This window comes from Trachemys scripta, chromosome 1 (genome assembly GCF_013100865.1).
Source record: "Trachemys scripta elegans isolate TJP31775 chromosome 1, CAS_Tse_1.0, whole genome shotgun sequence".
Classification (NCBI taxonomy): Eukaryota; Metazoa; Chordata; order Testudines; family Emydidae; genus Trachemys; species Trachemys scripta.
In genome coordinates, this window is record NC_048298.1 from 218184475 (window position 1) to 218193321 (window position 8847).

Sequence of the window (8847 nt, forward strand, 5' to 3'; positions counted from 1 at the left end):
AGTACACTATGTCCACTGGATCCCCCTTGTCCACATGTTTGTTGACCCCTTCAGTGAACTCTAATAGATTAGTAAGACACGATTTCCCTTTATAGAAACCATGTTGACTTTTGCCCAACAATTTATGTTCTTCTATGTGTCTGACAATTTTATTCTTTACTATAGTTTCAACTAATTTGCCCAGTACTGACGTTAGACTTACCGGTCTGTAATTGCCGGGATCACCTCTAGAGCCTTTTTTAAATATTGGCGTTACATTAGCTATCTTTCAGTCCTTAGGTACAGAAGCCGATTTAAAGGACAGGTTACAAACTATAGTTAATAGTTCTGCAACTTCACATTTGAGTTCTTTCAGAACTCTTGGGTGAATGCCATCTGGTGCCGGTGACTTGTTACTGTTAAGTTTATCAATTAATTCCAAAATCTCCTCTAGTGACACTTCAATCTGTGACAGTTCCTCAGATTTGTCATCTACAAAAGCCGGCTCAGGTTTGGGAATCTCCCTAACATCCTCAGCTGTGAAGACTGAAGCAAAGAATCCTTTTAGTTTCTCCACAATGACTTTATCGTCTTTAAGTGCTCCTTTTGTATCTCGATCATCCAGGGGCCCCACTGGTTGTTTAGCAGGCTTCCTGCTTCTGATGTACTTAAAAAACATTTTATTACCTTTTGAGTTTTTGGCTAGCCGTTCTTCAAACTCCTCTTTGGCTTTTCTTATTACGTTTTTACACTTACTTTGGCAGTGTTTATGCTCCTTTCTATTTACCTCACTAGGATTTGACTTCCACTTTTTAAAAGATGCCTTTTTATCTCTCACTGCTTCTTTTACATGGTTGTTAAGCCACAGTGGCTCTTTTTTAGTTCTTTTACTGTGTTTTTTAATTCGGGTATACATTTAAGTTGGGCCTCTATTATGGCGTCTTTGAAAAGCGTCCATGTCCAGGAGTTCAGGACAGATGGCAGTTTCTTTAATATTGTCTCAAGGAGATATATTAAAGGCACAACTACAAACTATTCTAATGCAAAGGAAAGATAGTGTTATGGAAGATTTTAAGACAACTCCACTCTATCCTTTCAGCACAGCACTAAAAGCATCATTTTACCACCATTAGCTGAAAATAGGGGAAAAAGTAAATTAAACTGGCAGGAAAAAGGGTGGCAACAGCAGACCATAACATTAAGATAAAAAAACTAACAATTGAAATGTAGATAAGTGCACAGAAGGGATGAGGTAATTGTTTACCGTTTGGTATATGTGGAACATTGGTACCGGTATGCATCCAAGTAAAAGTGGAGCATGCTCAGTACCGAAAAAGGTCACTCAGATAAGTGGTCAGTCAAGCATGCTCAGTATAAATATAGGATAAAGGTCACAGACCATAATACTAAACAGACCATAATATTCAAAAATGGTAAACAGTGACTCAGCAGTTATGTTCCAACGGTTATGATTGGAGAATAAGAGAAGGATTAAGAAGTAGCCAATAGAATAATTAGAATGATCAGAATGTGAGCATGCTCAGAATGTATAAACTGTATAAAAGGAAGTGCACCAGAAGGGATTTTTAGATCTTTAGAGAAAGAGAAGTCAAGGGCAGGAGGAGGAGAAGGAGGAGAATTTAGAAGAAGGAGAAATCAGAAGCAACAGCAGAAGAAGAAGCTTCAGGGTGAGCAGCAGGAGTGCGAGCTGCTGGGACAGAGCAGAAAGGACCCTGACAGAGCAAAGGGAAAGAAGCCACCAGAGAGAGTAAGCTTGTGATAGATTGTTATAGGTTGGTGTGTACACATGTGTATGTCTGAGTTAATAAATGTGTCTGTGTATGTATGTGTTATATTAATTGACATGTAGAGTTTAAATTATTATAAACTTTCATAATATATATAATCTTATATATATATATATAATCTTATAAGTATGGATTGCTGTCAGTGAACTGCAAGTGACTGATCAACGCATGCAGAACACAGCCATTTAGTATTGCTTTAACTGTATGTCATTGCGGTTTGGGTTTAATGCCTATTTTGCTTCAGTTTTCACTAAAAAGGTTAATAGTGACCAGATACTCAACACAGTTAATATTAACAAGAGGAAAGAAATGCAAGCCAAAATAGGGAAATAACAGGTTAAGGAATATTTAGATAAATTAGATTCATTCAAGTCAGCAGGATTTGATTAAATTCATCCAAGAGTACTTAAGGAATTAGCTACACCAATCTTGGAACTGTTAGCAGTTATCTTTGAGAACACATGGAGGATGGGTGATGTCCCAAAGGACTGGAGAAAGGCAAACATAGCACCTGTCTTTAAAAAGGGGAACAAAGAGGATCCAGAGAATTATAGACCAATCACCTTAGCTTTGATACCTGGAAAGATACTGCAACAAATTATGAAACAATCAGTTGTAAGCACCTAAAGGATAATAGGGTTATAGGAATAGCCAATGTGGATTTGTCAAGATCAAATTATGTCGAACCAATCTAATTTCCTTCTTTGACAGGGTTACTGGTGAGGTGGATCGGGGTGGGGAAAGGAGTAGACCTAATCTATCTTGATTTTCATAAGGTTTTTGACATAGTCTCACACAACATTCTCATAAGCAAACTATGGAAATGTGGTCCAGATGAAATTACTATAAGGTGGGTGCACAACTGGTTGAAAGACCATACTCAAGAAATAGTTATCAATGGCTTACTATACAACTGGGAGGGTGTATCTAGTGGGGTCTTGCAGGGGTCAGTCCTGGATCTGGCACTATTCAATATTTTAATTAATGACTTAGATAATGGAATGGACGGTATGTTTATAATTTGTGGATGACACCAAGCTAGGAGAGGGGTTGTAAGCACTTTGGAGGCCAGGATTAGAATTCAAAATGACCTAGACAATTGGAGAATGGGTCTGAAATCAACAAGATGAAATTCAGTGGAGACAAGTGCAAAGTATTTCACTTAGGAAAGAAAAATCAAATTCAGAACTACAAAATGGGGAATAGGTGGCGAGGTGGTAGTACTGCTGAAAAGAATCTGAGAGTTATAGTAGATTACAAATTGAATATGTGTCAACAATGTGATGCAGTTTTCAGAAAAGCTAGCATCATTCTGGGTTGTAGTAAGAGAAGTGTTGCATGTAAGACAGGAAGTAATTTTCCTGCTCTGCTCAGCACTTGTGAGATCTCTGAAGTGCTGTGTCCAATTTTGGGTGCCATACTTTATGAAGATGTGGACAAATTAAAGGCGGCTATAAGAAGGATGGTGATCAATTGTTCTCCTTGCCCACTGAAGGTATGACAAAAGTAATAGGCTTAATCTACCGAAAGGGAGATTTAGGTTAAGTATTAGGAAAAGATACCTAACAATAAGGCTAGTTAAGCTCTGGAGTAGGCTTTCAAAGGAGGTTGTGAAAATCCCCATCATTAGAGGTTTTTAAGAACAGGTTGGACAAACACCTTTAAGGGATGCTTTAGGTTTCCTGGCTCAGTGCAGGGGTCTGGACTCAATGACCTCTTTAGGTCCCTTCCAGCAATACATTTCTATGATTCTATACATTTACTTTGTCAATACCATAGTTACTGAAATATAAAGCTCTTCACCTCCTTTTACAACCCATTCACTTCATGTCACCCTCCCTCTACCCTCTTCAAGCAATGCACTCACCCACACTGGCTCTTGACACTGTAAAATTCAAGAGGTTCCAGATCTTGGCATACACTAATACAAACACAACTAATTAACTATACAGGGGAAGCAGCAAAACTCACTATGCACACAGTATTGTAAAATGCACAAGGTAACCAGATTAGGAATAAATGGGAACATTTTCATTTCAGTTACATTAATCTTAAAGTATATCTATACCTATGGCAGCATGTAGACTTACAGGCCTAGTCTTCACTTACCGGCTGGTCCGGCGGCACGCCATCGATGTTCTGGGATCGATTTATTGCGTCTGGTTAAGACGCGATAAATCGATCCCGGATCGATCCCGGAAGTGCTCACAGTCGGCGCCGGTACTCCAGCTCGCCGAGAGGAGTACGCGGCGTCGACGGGGGGAGACTTCCGGCCGCGTCTGGACCGCGGTAAGTTCGGACTAAGGTACTTCGAATTCAGCTACGTTATTAACGTAGCTGAATTTGCGTACCTTAGTCCGAAGTCCGGACTAAGTGGGGACCAGCCCACAGACACGGTATGCCCAGCTAGCATGGGTATAAATAGCAGTGTAGACAGTGAGGCACAGCTTAGTTGAATAGAGTTGAGTGTCCTACAGACCTGAATCCTAGTGTATATATACCTTAGCAGTGCCTCCCACATCTATGCTGCTATTTTTTAGCAGTGTAGTGTCCCACTGTTTCCCTGCTGCCAGAGCCTTTCCCCACTTCATTGAAAGGCTCTGACAACAAGGAAAGGCTCTGGCAAGGTGGAGGCAGTGAAGAAAGGCTCCAGCAGCAGGGAAAGGCTCTATCATGTCCCTGCTGCTGGACCCTTTCACTACTGCTGATATCTTTTGCTGACCTGTGTAGCTACAATGTGGACCCAGACTGCTTTCACTGCTGTAGGTAGCTACACTTGTAGTGCCTGTACTATACTCTGGTGTAGACAAGTCATTAGGTATTAAAATTTGCTGTACTAAGTACAACATGTTCAGACAGAATGTGATTTTTAAATGGACAATAGCCCTTTAATCACTGCCTTCATCAGTAGAAATTAAGATCAGACCTGACCCTGTTCTTTAGATCATTGGTTTATTACATGTAGGCCTGGTCCACACTAACCCCTCACTTCGAACTAAGATACGCAACTTCAGCTACGTGAATAACGTAGCTAAAGTCGAAGTACCTTAGTTCGAACTTACCACGGGTCCAGACGTGGCAGGCAGGCTTCCCCGTCGACTCCACGTACTCCTCTAACCGAGCAGGAGTACCGGCGTCGACGGTGAGCACTTCCGGGATCGATCCGGGACAAGACGCGATAAATCAAACCCAGAAGATCGATTGCTTACCGCCGGACCCGGAGGAAAGTATAGATGTACCCGTAGTGTCTACATTCCTGAAAAGCTATCCCCCAAAGAAGGACAGATAGGAAAAGGATGGGAAGAGAGAACTCAACAGGAAAAGTCAGTGATTTGGTTTGTTGTTTGGCACACATTCTGTTAAACTGAATTATGTTAGACGTCATGAGGCTACTTCTCAGACAGTGCCTCTTTTGCCACAGTACTTACGTGTCTGATTCTGCACATTGCTGAGCATGCTCAACTCCCATCAACTGAAATGGGAGACAGAGGCGCTCACATTTGGCAGGAGGTAATCAGAATCTCACAGGATCCTGACCTTATGCAATCTTCCCTTGGAGAAGCAAAAAGACTCGCATTGCTCCAATAATAAGTGGTCATAAAAAAAATCTGATAGCATAAATATGGAAAATGCCCAGTTCAGAGACATCACATTGCCTAGGGTAATTGATGCCTTCACATTCTAAGCTGTCCCTATGCATCTAACCAGAAACATGTTATTACACATCACCAGTTATATTTATAACCTGAGCCACATTTTCAAATGCGAACACACAAGTTATTGAAGGTGCTCGCATCCTTCATGAAAAAAAAGAACCAACAGATCACTTGAAAATCAGCAAAATAAATAGATTCAGGGATATTTCAGCTTTCACCTCTGCCAGCCTGGAAAATAATTTTCGTAATTTATAACAAACTGCAAAACAGGGTGAGGATACACTTACACCAATGTTGCAGGAATCTCTGCAAATAGGAATGTTTTCATGCAAACGCTAAGTGACAAATAATATAAACATCTACTGCCTTTAAAATTTCCAACAACTTTATAAATAGTTATTTTCATCTCTTTGTGTTAGGAACTGAATTGTTCAATTCACTTTCCAGTACCAAAGAAGAATAACAAAAAACCTTAGGATCAATAAAATATTGCCTAATTTGTGGAAATATTCTGATGCAGTTAGGTGTCACAGCATGTTCCCATTAATCATAGTTGTCTCTCAAGGTTTCTAAGCAAGGCACCGTTTGTAATTTCCTTCTGATTTTACATATTATTTATTACAGGTAGGATGTTGAAACTGTATGAAGGAGATGGGAGGATCAAGCCCATAAATTAGGTTAGATTGCACACTGTACAGATTATACCTGTGTGAGCTTTTCTGAAGTCGAGTTCCTTCTAAGTGATCAATTCATTTTCTTCTAGTTACAGTAGTGAGACCCAAGATTGAAGACAAACTAATTTAAAGCTGCTCTTAACAGCAACTTCTGTAGAAAAAATGTTGCTGGAATAATATGGATGAGGATTCTCGGATTGCTTTCTGGAGACTCTTAACAAGCGATGGATGACTATTTTTTTCCCCATTAATAAAAAATAATGCATAAGAGAATGTGATTTCTTTGCTTAGCAGGTGTTCTCTAGATTCCTGTACAACTTGCCTAAAGGGCCTTTCTACAAATGGGAATCACATCAGCTTGATTCATATACTTGTACAAGTTCTTTACATCCTCCTAATAGAGTATTTTTTAGATATATTAAATTGCAAGAGGGAGGATATAAATACAACTCTATACATGTTATATATGTTTAAAATGGAAAGAAGATGATGTACACATATAGAATGGCTGCAAAAAACCCAATATCAGTTCTAATAATATTTCTGCACATAGTAAGGAGAAGATCTAATAATAGGATACAGTTTCCCACCTTATTTTCAGCAGAATGATATACAGCTAGTAAAGTCTTGGAAAGATATTTTTGGTCGATTGTCCAAGTGGCAGTGTATCTGCTCTGTATAGCCACTATGTAAAATATTTATTCAGAAAACTGATTGTTAATTTTGTGTCTAAGATTACTATGGAAACATTCACAAATGTTAGATAAGGGATTGTTCAGCTTGATGTTTCTTAAATATACAAGTATCAGAGAGATTATAACCTCATCCAGACCTATAAATTGGTTTCCAAATTTAAAACAGTCTCCTTACACAATAACTCTTACTGCTGGGTTACCATCCTGTTAAGTGAAGGTTGTGAATGCCTTAACAAAATATGTATGCAGTGTAGTTGTAGCTGGATTGGTCCTAGGACATTAGAGAGACAAGGTGGGTGAGGTAATATCTTTCATTGGACCAACTTCTGTTTGTGAAAAGACGAGCTTTTGAGATCTGCAGAAGAGCTGTGTGTGGCTCAAAAGCTTGCCTCTCTCACTGACAGAAGGTGGTACAATAAAAGATATTACTTCACCCACCTTGTTCCTCAACAAAAGTTGACAGTTTTAGTGCTTAAAGCAAAATGACTTTTGTTTATTGACATGTCAACATCTTCTAAGGTGGCCTCTAATTTTCAGTTCCTCTGTTTTTTATACCCAAATTGAGACATATTAGGCAAGGTTTTCCAGATGCGCTGAGCAACCTTTAAGTGGAATTATAAGCACAACATGTCTGAAAAACAACATTCTATTTGGACACTCAAAAATTGAGACACCCAAAATGTGATGTCACGCTGCAAAATTTTGACCTATGTGACCTTGTGGATAGGACTCAAGAGTGGGAGTCTGGAGACCTCATTTCTATTTCTGGTTCTGCCTATTGTGTGACCTTGAAAAAGTCACTTTCTCCTCCTACCCATTGTCTGTTTTGTCTACTTACTTAGGCCTTGTCTTTTATTCTTAACTTGAGTTAACCAACTTGAGACAAAGTCCTAATAAAGACAAGGCAGTTTGTAGTTTTCAAATGAATTAGTGGGTCAAGATAAGCCCCAGGCTTGCCCATGGTTTTTAAAGTCGATCTACAAACTTGTGTGAAAATTGCAAATAGCCTTGTCTTCACTAGGGTTTTATCATGAGTTAGTTAACTTAAGTTATCAAACTCATGTTAAGAGCATATGTTCTTTTCTCTAGAGAAGACACAGCTTTAAGCTATCAGTTTTCCAGGACAACAACTGTCTCCTATTATGTGTTCTATGGTCCCTAATACAAAGAGGGTTTATCTCACCTGGGACCTCTTGGTGCTACTGCAATACAATCAGTATGTCCAAAGTTACAGAGGACTTCTGAGGCAGAGCTGGAGTAAAACCCAAATCTCTTCACTCCAGTCCATTAACCACAAGACGATACTCTCACATGTAGTAATGAGATCAAAGAACAACATTTTCAAACCTGGTTGCCTAAAACTTTGCCTCCTTAATCCATTCTTAAGTATTTAAAATGGAATTATGCACCTAAGTCACTTAGATCATTTTGAAAGTTCTACTGTGGATCCATGGATTTAGGAGGCTAATTTTTAGGCACCCACGTTTAAAGATTCTGGCCAAAAGATACATGACAGTGTATTATGCAATGAGCTGTAACCTGAAAGGATATCTCATAAAATATATTTAGTACCTATTCTTTTATACAAACAGGCTAATGATACAAACATTCAATGCCTCCCTTCTTGATTTTAAATTCCTGTGATTTATTTTTAAATTTTAAAAATTTCTTATAAAAGCCATTAGTAAAAATGGTCCCTGGAAACACAGAAAAGAATTGAAGCTTCAGAATTCAACCTGCTGCAATTTGTATAATTAATCGTTATGAAATGTATCTGAGAAACAGTGCAAAGTGCGTTTCTCAGCATCAGATATCTGAGTGTGTGATTGGATTCACAAAAAAGGGGATGGGAATGGAGAGATAGTACAACTGACATAATGAAATTACTGCTAAGAGCTACGCTGATACAAGTATCCTTTTTGCTCATCCAGTCCCCTGAAGGGAATGAATTTAGAATCTTGCATTGTTAGGTTGTGCAACTCTACAGCTAGAATGTGTCAGTTTTGACCTGGAAACATTAAACAATAAAATTATG

At 38.9% G+C, this 8847-nt stretch overlaps 1 long non-coding RNA gene across 1 annotated transcript; it reads left to right on the forward strand.

Annotated features, from left to right (window-relative positions):
* The first annotated feature begins 1545 nt into the window (after positions 1-1545).
* LOC117871276 lies at positions 1546-6423 on the forward strand. Its single transcript, XR_004644194.1, has 3 exons — positions 1546-1747; positions 6068-6120; positions 6207-6423. It is a non-coding gene; the product is annotated as an uncharacterized LOC117871276 (long non-coding RNA).
* Positions 6424-8847: the final 2424 nt, after the last annotated feature.